This window comes from Symsagittifera roscoffensis, chromosome 1 (assembly GCF_963678635.1).
Source record: "Symsagittifera roscoffensis chromosome 1, txSymRosc1.1, whole genome shotgun sequence".
In the NCBI taxonomy this organism is placed as follows: Eukaryota; Metazoa; Xenacoelomorpha; order Acoela; family Convolutidae; genus Symsagittifera; species Symsagittifera roscoffensis.
Window position 1 is genome coordinate 32544114 of NC_087062.1, and position 14620 is coordinate 32558733.

The window sequence follows — 14620 nt, forward strand, 5'->3', positions numbered from 1 at the left end:
TCTTGTCTTATCTCAACCCAATTTGCGAAAAATGTGTTTGAAAATTTAAGTTTTGTTCGATTTGTCCGGATAATTTAAATCATAGCTGTATTACTTTATGGCTCAAAACTGCACTCAGAACTCAATTGGGACCAACTTACATTAATTTTGTTAAATTGGTTGTGTCTTAGTAACCATAAAAGGCCTAATTTTTGAAGTTTTCTGAAAATCATAAATCAGACCGCGCGGGCTAAGACTGCATATTTTTTCATCATCGGGTCAATCAAGCTTTCATTTCTTTAAAAAATCTTGTCAAAACTTAATGAAAATATCAATCATCCTTCAAGAAATTTCAGAGAAACATGAAGAAACAACCAAAATCGCAAAAGTTATACTGAAGACTTTCAAAGATTCAAGACATTTTTCCAATACTTCAAAAACCTTTTGACTAGGTCCCATTCATTTTTTCTAGGCTTTTACGAAACACAAAATTGGAATTTCTGCCATTCTCGATTTCATACCAAACTTTTCTAACATTCAAAAATTAAGCAAGATGTCATGTCAACAATATCAATTACTTAAGAACTTTAGGTAAGCTATTGGTTTGATAATAAGAAAAACGAACAATATTATAACTTAAAAGTATCAACACAAAAAATATCCGAAAAAAGTAAACTTACTCTTCAAACAAAGCAGATATAATTCAAAGAGACTAACTTTAAAAATCCCTTCTGATTTGCATTCTAAAAACAAAGAGAAAATTGGTTACGCAAAATAAATAATCAAGTACGTACAGTACAATTCATTGATTTTAGCTGAAAATATTTGGTCACTGGTCTATGATTGTAGTGTAAGAACAACAAATTTTGATTGATGTTGACATTCAAAATTTTCCAACACTTCAAAAACGTTTCGACCAGATCCTCTTCAATCTAAAGTTTCACTTTTTTAAAATTCAAAATTTCGGCTATATATGATTACAAAAATTTTAACAAACTGAATCAAAGTGACCATTGGAGCTTTTTTTCAAATTCTGTCAACAAAACTAATAAAAACTGGTACTTTTGAAAGCAGACTTGATTTACAGAAACAAGAAACTTTGAAAACATAACTTCGTGACTCTCTATCTCTCTCGAGGAGCGAAGCGGTCCGTTGGGCAGTGAAAATTTTGACTCCTTTGCTTTATTACTCTTAATTTTACCGTTTGACATTTTCTTTAATTACAATTTAATTGCACTGATGAACTGACTTCAAATATTGATGGCTTGGGAGAGCGTTACTTTATACTGCTTTAACTTCAACAGAATTCTTCAGCCCTCACTTATCTTTAAACCCCACGGCCAGTTTTTTGCTCTAAAATTGACTGTTCTAATTTAATGACTCCGACTGATAGTCCAGTCTGGAAACATAAAGGAGTCCAGAAGATACAACGAGATTTATAAAAACAAAGAAAGAAGTACGTATAAAAAATGAAAATATTCATTAATCTAATCAGGAAAACTAAGTAGACAAGCTGTGTTTTCATAGGATCTTCACATTTAGCGCCTTTTATAGAAAAAAGATTTGATAAAAAATTAATTTTACTCGGCGAGGGCTATTGCAGCTCGTATTTCTCAATCATTCCATAGAATACATGAAATATCAATAAATCTTTTGCAATTAAAATTAACATTTTTCACAAGATATGATTTTTGGTTTGTCTTCGGAAAAATTAAGTGCCTCGAGGCTTAAGTTAGTTTGATTTGCCGTTTATGCAAAAAAAATGACAGCCTTTTTTATCTCGTTTCCAATAGTTTTCTAGGCATAAAATGGAGACCGGATATAGGGCTATAATGCCTGTGTTCTGGTATTCATGACTAATTGAATAAATAGTTTCGAAATACCGCTGAGAGCTCCCCTCGTGAAATTTAGGAAATTTTAATGAACTTGATGAAAGCATTTAAGTTATTAGCAATCAGACACAACTTTTCTTTAGATTTAAAAATTTTATGGTTATGAAATTATGAGTTGTGACGGAAGGTCTAACTCATAGAGTAATTTCAGATAAGGTACACCGTCTGCTCGTCACGCTATCTAATTTTCGGCCGGATACTTTCGTGCAACTTCTTAATCTAATACCAATCCTAATCTTACTCTTATATCTCTTAGTCTCAATAGATCTAGAGTATACTGGTTTGTTACGAGTTGGTCTCTTGGAAAAAGCAACTAAGCTGTAAGTTAAATTCAGAATGCTCTGGTGCAGAAACTACAAGTAGTTTCAGCAGTTACAAATAAATGGGTTGTTAGTTAGATGGAGTATAATTGATTAGTCTTCAATATTTTATTGGGATAAAATATCTAATTTATAACCAATAAAAATATACAGTTTGAATCAGGTTCCACCCAACCGGGGTTACAGAGTTTTTGTTTCTTTGACTTATTTCTGTAGTGGAGGATGGATGATTGATCGTTCGTGTTTCGCGAGCATCATTTCTTTTCTATTCTTGGAGGAGGAAACTCCAGGAAAATGGAATCATAGATTTCATCTTGTCCTTCAACGATGACTGAGATCGTTAAGAAAATCAATCTGATTTCGAGATAGTTTGTTATGATCGTCTGTTCTTGATCGGTGTGGTGAACTATGTTTCGATCCGAATTGGGAATGGCGTGAAGCTCCAGTTTGGAGGGAAAGCCCTGTAACTCGGATCTGTACGTATACTTGAACATAGAGGTGGTCATTGGTCTGTTTCAATGAAGTCCTTTGCTTCGGAGTCAAGTCGTACTTTAAATCCTTTGAGTTGTAGTTGTGAGTGGCATATCGGTTGTGCTCAGCCATTCCATAGATTGTGTGTGATGAGGTCGTCTTAGCTGCTTGATGCTCGTCTTCGTGATTGTGTATGATCTATATTGCTGCAATACATATTTTACATAAATAAATGTTTAGTAAGTCTTATTTTTATTTATGATTTTTTATAATTTTTTATCGCAAAAACTTTTATTTTTAGTTCAGTTATTTTAAAAGAGTTACTCACACTTGAGTACCTCTTATCAAAATAAGGAGTTTGGTCACAAAGCGTGGATTCTAGCACGGTGGGTTAGGCCGGCTATTAAGCATGCTCAGGATTTTGTCCTCTTCTGGTGGGTTAGGCCAGCAGTGAGGGTATGATTTCATGTTGGTTTTTTATGGGGTCCCGTTTTGTGTTAACCTTTTGTGTCGTGTTTGTTTCTAGTTTTTCCTTTTGTTGTTTTAGTCGTGTCTTTTTCTCAAAAATTAAATTGTTTGGTTTAAGTTTGTCTTTCGACTTTTTGGTGTTTTATGCTTTCTTTTTTAGAATTATCAATAGTCTTCAAAAGAATAAATTATCGGTTCTTTAAGCTGGTTTAATCCAGTTTGGATACCGTGCGTTTTCTTTTCTTAGTCATGCTGTTAGTTTGTGTTTCATGGTGTTTAGTAAGCTGCGTTGGTTAATTGGGATTATTATATAGTTCCTTTCCAACCGGGTTAAAAGAAAGTTTAAAATTTGTTATTATTAGTTTGAGTTGTTATCAGTGAGAGTTGAAACTTGAAAACATTATTTTAAACAATTCTTCGAGGACGAGCTGTGCGAGTGTGGATAGACTTTGTGTGCGGTTGATTTTTGAAAAGGTTAGTACTGCTAACATTTATATAAACGTACTGCTGAAAATTTTAATTTTACTGCCTTGTGGGGAATGAAATTATTAAATTGTTTTCAGTGTATTCAGATTTACTACATCGGGGAAAAGAATTTATAGATGAATTTACTGCTGTGGAGAAAAATTTTACTGCATCCTTTATTGCTGTTAATTAATAAAAGTTTATAAATTATAAAAGTGTTTGCTATTTGAAAAAATTATAATGTTTAAAAGAGTTTGCAATTTTTATTTCTTTTTTCTGTTTTCTTGCTTGTAGATGATGGTGATCTAAAGACTAATGAAGAAACATTTAATAAGAAATGGTTAGTTTGTTTTAAAATTATTAGTTATAAATTAATTATTTCATATTTACCTATGCATCGTGGAAGAAGCCATGAGGGAAAATATCGTGAATTGAATCTGATGTCGTTAGTAATTTTGTTAAAATGCGGATGATATTTTTAGTTACGAGAAGTGGCCAAAGCAATTGAAGTGCTTTTATGGTGTTTAGTTCTTCGGTGCCAACGGGAAACTCGTGATTGGTGTATTGAATGAGGTTAAAAAGCTTGTGATTATATTTAGTATTGTGAATGATCGGGATATCTATAGGTTGGATATATTCATGCGGGACAATGAGGGGTCGGGATTCTCCTACATTAAAGGTCTTGGTGAGTGGCGAAAATATATACATTTCGGTTACTGGGTCGTAACTTCTGAGGATGCCTTGGAAGTTAGTGCCTTCAATACAGTATGAGAAATTTAAGAAAAATGGTGAAGTGTACTTTGAATTAATAAACTGAAAACGATGGTGGGGTTGTCGTGAAGGTAAGTGTAAATTAAAATGATTTTGAATGAATCTATAATATGTGTAAGTGTGCGTTTGCTTAATTCGTAACATGATGTCGTGTGAACAGTGCAAATCTCGTTCTTTTGGAGTGAGGAAGTGAAAGGTTAGTGAAAAAGTTTGAAATTTATCGTAAAATGATTCATAAGCTTGGATGTCGATTAGTGCTTCGGAAATCGTTTGGTCGTGTTTCTTATCTAGTGAGCTTAGTTTAAAGGTGTAGGCGGTTTGGATAAAAAAATTTCAGTTAGTTGATGGTTAGCTAACTTATCATCGTCTAAAATTGGTCTTGGTTAGGGCTAATGATGTTGTGATCAAAATTTTCAATAGAAAAATCATTAGCTTGGGGTGCAGTGAAAAATTTTAGTAGCTTTTTATATCCTACGTGAGTAAATTGTCTAGGTGTTAGTGCTGTGGGGAGTCTAAAAAGGTCTAGTTTATTTTTTCTATTTCGTGAGGTGTGTTATTTAGTGGTATACAAATTGGGTTTGAAAAATAATTAAATGATGTCCAGTGAAGTGTAGGGATTAGTACATGCTCATCAACATAGTGAGGATGTTCAGTGTGAGGGTTGGAGTAGCCAGTGGTATATTGGGGGAGGAGGGGTAGGAAAGTTTGGAGAAAGGCTGGAGTATTAATGTGGTCAGGGTGGTTTACATAATCGCGGGCTGTTCCGGGTTTGGAAGGAAACGGGTGGTTAGGAAGTTTTCTTTCGAACGTTCTATATGCACGGTTAGTTGTGGATGATGAATGGGTTGATATTGAGGATTGATCTAAAGAAGGGGTATAATCTGAAGAGGGTGTAGGAGTTGGTGGGTTTGATGATGCTATATTTGATGATAGTTGGTGAACAGTTAGAGTTTGAGGATGTTGTATTTGTTGTTGAAGTGTTATCAGGTTATCTAGTTCTTGTGAAATTTGTGTGGTTTCTGGGGAATCGTTGTTGGAATGATCATTAGTAAAGGGGGAGTATGTCGGGGTAGCTTGGGAAATATGAGAAATGTACGAGGGGGAATCATTTGTGGACTGGGAGTTAATAGGTCGAAAGGGGGGTTGGGAAAATGCTGGTGGGCTGGGTTCGGAGTTTGCAAATTCGTCTGGGGTTTCGATGTCTGAGTTATTAAATTGGGAAATTGCATTAAAAATGGTGAGGTCTGAATTAGTTTCAGAATCCATGCTGGATGATGTGTTACATGGGGTGATTCAGAAGGCGAGAAAGCAAAAAGTGGATGATGGGAATTGGGTTTTGGAGGTTGGCTGGGTGGGAAATGGAACGGTGAAGGGATCCAACTTGTCAGCTCATCGTGGGCTAAAAAAAGGACTTTTCTGAGATTGACAATTTGTGGTATGTGGTTGTTCGATTAATTGTTCATATGTATCGTCAGTTCGAGGTTGTTGTGTTAAAATGCGTTGAATTGGACTTTGTATATGATTTAGTCTTGAATTTGCGATGTTTACTAGTGCTGAAGTTTCTGAAGTTCCGTGGTACTAGTGAAAGTGGATGGTTACAATTTAACCTTGATAGTTGTGGTGCTGTAAGTAATGTATTTGTGTTATTGTGTGATTCGTCATATGTGTTTGGTGTAGTTGAGAATTTTGTTTTGTACTCTTTTATTTGTGCATCTAAACGTATTTTATTTAAAGTTGTGGAAAATAATCCAAAAAATCCTGCCAGAAGTATGCATGCTACGCTCTCTTGTAGTGCTACGCCTATCATTGTAGTGCTACGCCTAGTGCTACGCCTAAAAAGTATTGTAGTGCTACGCCTAATATAGTCAATCTTTCTAAGATGTAATATGGCCATCCTAGAAAGGCTAAAAAATCGTTTTTGAAATTTACAAAACTAAAAAATTTGTTTGGTGATATATCTTGTGGTCGATATTTTTCGCCGTTTAGATAAATATAGTCTTTTATGTCTTTAAAATATCCGCTGTAATCTTGTGCGTAAATCTCTGAAAATCCTGCTGTTTCTGCAAGTTTTCGTAAATTTTGTTTTATTGATTGTCGTTGTATAGAGTCCATTTTTGTAAGTATTTCTTGAAATTGTTGTGTACGTATGTGGTGTTGTATGTCGGATTTAGAATAGATGCCTATCGATTGTAAATCGACATTCGGGTTTCGGGCTATAGCTCTAATGATTTCGGGTGAAAACTTTTTTAGTGGTGGCATTAATGTTGGATATGGTGTAAGTAGATAGTATTTATCTTCATCGGGATTTAATTGTACAACATTGGGGCGGCTATTTTCTGATCCACATGGTACTGCTGTATCTCAAAAATATGTTCATCGTGAGAGTGTATCAACAAAATAAACTTTTTTTTTGTAGAATACTGGGATTCTTTTGTAACATCGGTTATCTTCAAAAACGTATAAAGGTGATACTTTTTTGGTACAAGTATAATACCGTCAGATGTTTCCTTCATAATCAATGAAATTTGATCTATTTCCGGATAAAAAATATCCTGCATATGGTAATTTTAGAACTGCTAGTGCTAGTGACTGTAGAATTTGCGCTCTTTCAAGTTCACATAATTGGTGTAGTGTTTCTAGTTCTGAAAGTGAAATTTCTTGAAAAAATCTGCTTAATGTGCAGTCTAGTTTCATATCTAAATGTATATCATAATGAATTGTGCCAAAATGTGTGCTGCTCATAAGTGATAGTTCTTGTAATCGTGGCATTCTGTGTCTTGTGGTTTTAATTTTCCACCGATTCGTCCTGTGCTTTTCTGAAAATTTACTGAAACGTAGGGATTTTCGTCGGTAAGTGAGGAGATGTGGCCATCGGGTCTACAATTAAATGTCCTATATTCATGTCGAAACCTTTTTCGTATTCGACAAGAATTTCTGAATACTGTGTTTTATAAATTGGCTTGCTGTATTTGTTTGAATATACACACAAGTTCTGTTTCTGGGTATATTTGAAATCGTGTTAATTTATTTTCTATATTGTGGATGTTTCTAAATTTATAGTTTATAGATCTAATTCTATCAGAATTTACATCTGCATATGGAATTGATTCAATAAAATATTTTTGGTGAAATTTAATCATTCTAGCGTGTATTTTTGCTAATTGAAAAACTGTGCAGGTTTCTTCGGGAAACCATACAATGGTTGCTTGTGTTCGTGTTGTTGGACCGCAATATCCTTGGTCATTTTTGCAAGGGAGTCTTATAGCTTGAAAAAAATTTGTGTCGTATTTTAAGTCGCGTGTAACTTGTACTTTTTCGAGTTTTATTTTCCAATCAAAAAACATTATTTCTTGATATCCTTTATCTTTTGTGTCTGGTTTGCAATTTGAGGGGTTATTTATTCCTATGTGTGGTATCCAATGTTTATCATGAAGATCGTATGTTAATCTTCCGTGTGCTCCATGGAAGGGGAATTTTGTATCTAGTCTTATGTGACCTTGGTGTTTTTCAAGTTCTGCTTGATGTGCTACATTTGGAAAAACTTAAAAATTTACAAATTTTCTGTTTGTATCTTCGTTTGGTGTTAAGTTTAGTCGTTTTAATTCGTTTTTACAGTCTTGAGGGCTGAGATGTAGTAATCTTTCAATATTACTTTGGTAGAAAGATTCGTGGTCCAATCTATTTTTTTTTCCGTTTGAAACTTGTGAACGATGTACTTTCTTTTCAGAAAATGTTGCTGTAAATTTGTATCCTGTTAGTGTTGTCGCTCGGGCTTTTGAGTATAGTGTAGCTATTATTTTTGTTGTTTCTATAGCTTGTGGTTCGGATTCACATTGTGTGACTTTATTTATAGCATATTTGTGTAGTAGTTTTTGTTCGTTTTCTTCACAATTGTAGTGTGTTACTAATAAATCTTTGGTTCCTGTGCGAGGAGAGGGATTTTATTTGGTTCGGAAAAATTGAAAAAAAGGAGGTGGTAAAACGTGAATATTTTTAGAACATACATGTGTATGACAATCCTGAGTATGGGTTATAAAAGGTTATGCATCCGATTGTCTTTTTTGTATATCTGTCGTATTTATACATCATTTCTGTTGTTATAAAGTGGGAGGTAAAGATTGAGCTGTAATATTTGGAGGGTTTAATGGAAATGGATGTTGAACGATGTTGTTTAGTCTTACTGTAAGTTCGAATTTTAGTGTGAGACTGTTTTGTTGTAGTATTTGGATGTTATATTCTTATATATCTTTGTGAATTCGTGTCAATATTGTAATCGGTTTAAAGCCCAGTTGTGTAGTCTGTTATTTTCCTGATGTTGAAAAAATAATGGTGGGGTGCTACGAATGTATTCCAATCTAATCGTAGTGGTATATTTTGAGATGATTGTTCTTGATATCGTGAATCAAGATTGGTAGGGAAATTTAGTTGAAAAGTTGATGGTGATATTTGGCTTAAAGAAGGTGTTGAGGGAGGGGAAAATGTTTCGGGTAATGTAGATAGTGTTGTATCGAATGAAACGTCAACTGGGTTGCTTACTAATTTTGGTTCACCGTGAGAGTATTTGTTTTTCACCCAATATGGAGGGCGATCTGTGGTTGTTGGTTTATTAAAAGGGTTTTTCTCTAATTTGTTCTGATGTAGGGGTTGAACCTAGGTAATCGGATGGAGTATTTGAAATGCTTTGTCGTGAAGCAGTCGGAGGTGTTTCTGGTACTGTGCTAGAAAGTTGGTGATTGAGGTATATTGAATTGAACTCTGGGAGTTTGAAAAATTCTATTTCGTCTTGGATGTATAATTTGTCAATTTATTTCGAGTGTGTTCTGGTTTTTACTTATGTGTCTTACTCTGTTAAGATCTTGTTTTAGGTGTGGGTATGCATTATATGTTGGTTCGTATTGTGGTTCACTTAAAAGTGCTTTGAGGACAACTGGTTCTAATGGTTCAGATAAGGGTGCGTGTCTTTCTTCAAAAGTATATGGATTTTCTTGAAAAGAAATGCGTGTAGATGAATAGGGATTCTGGGTACTTGTGGGTGTTTTTGGACTTTCTTGGGACGTTGTTGGTGGGGACTGATGTGGGGGTTATTGATTAGCATTTTTGGAAAAATTCTTTGAGTGATTTCTCAATTATTTGGTATGGTCCTTTTCGGAGTAGTTGTAACTTTTTAAAAATTCCTTTTTGTGTTGTAAAATTGGGAATTGAAACAAATGTTCCTATTTTTAAATCTGTTGCTGGTGTAAAGCGTGAATTGATTTGGGTGTTTATGTTTTCTCTTTGTAGCAATTTTTTTGTTATTTTTTGATAAAATTCATTGTGTTTTTATCTCTTTTTAAAATCCATTCGGTGTGGGTACAGGAAGCTAAAAAAAAATGTGGATGATCAAAGTGGTCGTCTTCATCAAGGGTATGTAGTGGTAGATTATAACAAATTGAATCTTTGTTTGGTTGACAATAACCTTGTGCATTTTTATGGGCGTTTGCTGTAAACTTTATTGGTTTACATGGTTTTTGGTTGAAAACCATTTCAAATGGTGACATTCCTAATGTTGTTGTAATTTGTGAATTATATGAAAGTGGAAATAATTTTACATCTGCTGATCATTCAGTATATCGGGTATCATTTCCATTAACGATACATCTGAGGTACTTTTGTAATGAACGGTTCATACCTTCGACTAATCCATTTGTCTAAGGTGCATGAGATGTACGTGGTTTATCTTTAATGTTATATAAGTGGCATAATGTGATGATTTCATTATTAATAAAATTAGTGGCTTTGTCTGTGACTAAAATTTCGGGTAATCCAAATTTAGCTATCCAGTGTTCGTAGAGTGTTGTATATGCATAATAAACATTACAATGGGTTACTGGATTAAGTGCTAAATAATGTGTAAATGCATCAACAATAACCATTATATATGAGTTTCCTGCTGAAGATGGTGAAATTGGTCCTTTTGTGTCAAATGATATTCTGTGATTAAAATAAAGCCTTTGTCTTTTAAAATCTTGTTTATCTGCGATTTATTTTCCATTTGGATAGGTTTCATTTAATTGGCATATTACAAAATCGTTGCATAACACTTTTATCCAAATTGGTGCATTAGGAAAATAAATATTTTGTATAAAATTAGAATATGTTTTTTCTGATCCGGAATGTATTTTTGGTTTTAAGGTATGGGAAGTATTAAATGCGATTAGCGTCATACTTAAAGGTAGACACGGTTTTTTAAATTCAAGTGTTTGATTTTCTAGAATGTCTGTTTTTTCATTTATGGTGGTGCTGTTAAATTTTCTGAAGTATCTAAGGAGTGTTTTGTTTCCTAAGATTGTCGTATCAGCTTTTGTTGGCTTTGTTTTATACTTGTGCCGTGATTTGAGCTGTCTAATGGTGGGATCAAGGTTTTGCTATTTTTGTAATATCTCAAACGTGGTTTTTTTCTTTTGTTGGTAGAAAAATATTTTCTATTTCAAATTTTGATAGAGGTATTGTATCAAGCGGGTCATGAAGATTAAAAACTTGTTTTATCGTGTATTTTGATCATTTGGTAGCAGTCCTCATAGATTTATGGTATCAGTTAGGTTTTCCTTTTCTATTAAAGGCAAATTGTCTTTTTCATGTGGTTGTTGTTTAAGTCGTTTTTGTTGAGTATTATTTTTGATCCAATGTGAATATGGAATTGGCTTGAATGTAGATGTTCCTAATAAATCAACTTCATAATGGTTGTTTTGACAATCTAAATAGAGTGGAAAATTTTGTAGATTGTTTATTTGTGACTGATCTATGTCAGTTTTTACTGCGTATTTAAATTCTAATAGTGGTGAAGTTTCATCTTTGACGAGATAAAATTATATGTTTTGTGGTATTTCAACTGTTGTTTTTCTTGTTAATAGTTCAGGTGGTGTATTTCTTCTAAGAGCATCAGGTAGTGCAAGGTTTTTTCCTGCTGTCCATACTATGTGTAAGTTTGGAATTTTAATTAGGATTAGTTGAAATCTATAAACTCTATGGTTTGGATTTGATTTTTGTGTAAAAAGAAATATGATAGGTTTATGGTCTGTAAACAAAACTGTTGGATGTTTGGGTCCGAGTATCAAAAATTCATAGTCTGTTAAGGTGTGTATGATAGCTGTACACCCTATCATAAGGTTAGAGAGTCGTAATTCAGCTTGTGTAAATAAACGAGAGTTTGCTGATATAAGATGCATTTTGCTGCCCCGATGCCAAAACTTGAAGCATCGCACATTGCATTAAATTGTTGACTTGGATCTGGGATTGTGTTTGAAATCTGTTCAGTGAGAAGTTTTTTGATTTCTTCAAATCGTGTTTGATGTTTTGTTGTCAATTCAAACTTATTTTGTCGTCAAAGAATATTGTAAAATGATCTTAAGTACAATTGCATTTTGTATACGTATTTACTCAAAAAATATAACATTCCAAGAAACTCATGTATTTTCTTTTTATTTGTTGGTGGTTGAATTTTTGAATTGCACCAATTCGTGATTTCAGTGGGGTTATAGTGTCTTTTTCTATGATGTGTCCAAGAAATTTCACGCCTGTTAAAAAAAATGTGATTTAACTGGGGCTGCTTTCATATTTTTGTTCTGTAAAATTTGATGACGTTTTTCTAGAACTGTGAACATTTCAACTTTTGTTTGTTATTGCATGAAAATGTCGTCTAAATAGGTGATTGCATTTTTACTAAATATGAGTGGTCTAAAAATTTTACTCATGAAGCCTGAGAAAGCTGCTGGTCCTATGGATAAACCATAGAATGATCTATTAAATTCCTATTGTTGATTTCCAATAACGAATTGTGTTGGTCGTCGTGATTATTCATCTAGTGGTGTTTGGTTATATGCACTATTCATGTCTGCGGTTGTGAAATATTTACCGTTTATTTTTGTTAACATTACTTGAATTGGTTCTATTGGCCAATTGCATTTGGATTTATCAATTAGTGAATTGAGGTATCTAGCATCTAGAACTATTTTTAATGATTCTGTTTTGGCGAGGATAATAAAAGGGTTAATAAAGGTGTTTGCTTTTGGTTTTTCTTCTTTATTCAATGGAGATTTAATTTCGTATTGTTCTAGAATGTCAAGTAGTCTATTAACTTTGTCATGTAAATGAATTGGTACTTTACTTGCTCTTTGTTTTTTGAAAACTGCGTCAGGTTTCAAGGGTAAATGTAGTGGTGAACTTATTTTTCCAATGTCAAACTTAGATGTTGCATAAACTTTTGGATATTTTAAAAGTAAAACGGCTACTTTTTCAAATTCATTCTGTGTTAATTGGGAGTGTTGAAAATTGAACATTGTCAAGAATTTTTGTTGTTTTTCTGTATAGTGTGATATTTTGAATGTTGGTTTAAAATAAGGTGTTTTTTGAAATAGTCTGTGTTCCTTTTTTCATTACTTATTATATTTTCTATTGATAGTTCTTCATCGGTGATTGTTGACTGACATATATCTAGTAGTTGTAATATATTATTCACTATGTATGCTACTTCTTTTGTGGTGGAAATGGTTGCATTAGTTTCGCAATATCCCAAGAGTCCTAAAGGTAAGGTGATTTTGTATGGTGAATTGTTATACACGTGTAGAGAAATAATATCGGAATTTGAGTTTTTCATGTGTTTTATGGATGAAATTGTTACTCTAAAAGTTTTGTGAATTGGTCTAAATTCAAAGTCTGACATATAGAGATGTTGTCGATTTTGATTTTCGTCGTACTGGTGAACTTGTTTAATTGGAAATTCATAATTATTAACCTGAGAGTGAATTGAGATGTTTTCTTTTTTTATTAAAGATGAGGTAAAATTTTGAAAAGAATGGTGGTTGTTTGTTCATTCTTTGGAAGAATGTTAAAACGGTGTTTTGCATTTTTGTATATTTATCTTTTATATTAATTTTACTATCTAATACATTAATAGTTGGTATAAAATTTGTGATGAATGGAATTCCAATAATATTGTGTTTTGTATCTGTGATATGGAATATTTGATCAAATGGTTTTTGATCAAATTCCTATTTTGTGAAATATCTCGTGATCTGTTTTGATAATTATGGTAATTTGATCTTTGGTGATTTGATCTATTGTTCGAGTAGTCTCGATATTGATTATTATATTGTCGATTTCGATAATTTGAATAACTTCTGTTCCTATTGTTGGAATAATTTCTGTGTCTATTCTATGATGAGTTTCTTGATCCATCATTTGATTAGTGTCTATTCCTAAAGTGTGAATGGGAACTGGTATCAAACGAGTAATTCTGTCTGTTTGAGTTTGATCGTGAATAATTAATTCGATAATGGTTATTTCTACTGTGTGATCGACTATATCGATTTTGTGAGGGATTTTGCGAATTTCTTTTATCTGGTGATCTACCTCTGTAGTTAGAATTATAAGGTGATTGATTTTGTGAATGATTTGAGCTATTTGGTAATGGTTTTACAGAGCTAATTCTACTATGAATGTTTTTGTTTGGTAAATTTTGATCTTTTGCAAATGGATGTTGAACGATGTTGTTTAGTCTTACTGTAAGTTCGAATTTTAGTGTGAGACTTTTTTGTTGTAGTATTTGGATGTTATGATCTTGTATATCTTTGTGAATAGCGTGTCGATATTGTAATCGGTTTAATGCCCATTTGTGTAGTCTGTTATTTTCCTGATGTTGACCAAATAATGGCGGGGTGCTACGAATGTATTCCAATCTAATCGTAGTGGTATATTTTGAGATGATTGTTCTTGATATCGTGAATCAAGATTGGTAGGGAAATTTGGGGGAAAAGTTGATGGTGATCTTTGGCTTAAAGAAGGTGTTGAGGGAGGGGAGAGTGTATCGGGTAAGGTAGATAGTGTTGTATCGAATGAAACGTCAACTGGGTTGTTTACTAATTTTGGTTCACCGTGAGAGTATTTGTTTGTCACCCAATATGGAGGGCGTTCTGTGGTTGTTGGTTAATTAAAAGAGTTTTCTCTAATTTGTTCTGATGTAGGGGTTGAACCTAAGTAATCGGATGGAATATTTGAAATGCTTTGTCGTGAATTGAATTGAACTCTGGGACTTGAATTGAACTCTGGTAGTTTGAAATTTTCTTTTTTGTCTTGGATGTATAATTTGTCAATTTATTTCGAGTGTGTTCTGGTTTTGACTTATGTGTCTTACTCTGTTAAGATCTTGTTTTAGATGTGGGTATACATTATATGTTGGTTCGTATTGTGGTTCACTTAAAGGTGCTTGGCGGACAACTG

At 33.3% G+C, this 14620-nt stretch overlaps 1 protein-coding gene across 2 annotated transcripts in view; it reads left to right on the plus strand.

Annotated features, from left to right (window-relative positions):
• The window catches only part of LOC134842978 (guanine nucleotide exchange factor subunit RIC1-like), a 300792-nt gene that overhangs the window by 118689 nt on the left and 167483 nt on the right, over nucleotides 1–14620 (plus strand). The gene's annotated exons all lie outside the window — the stretch shown is intronic.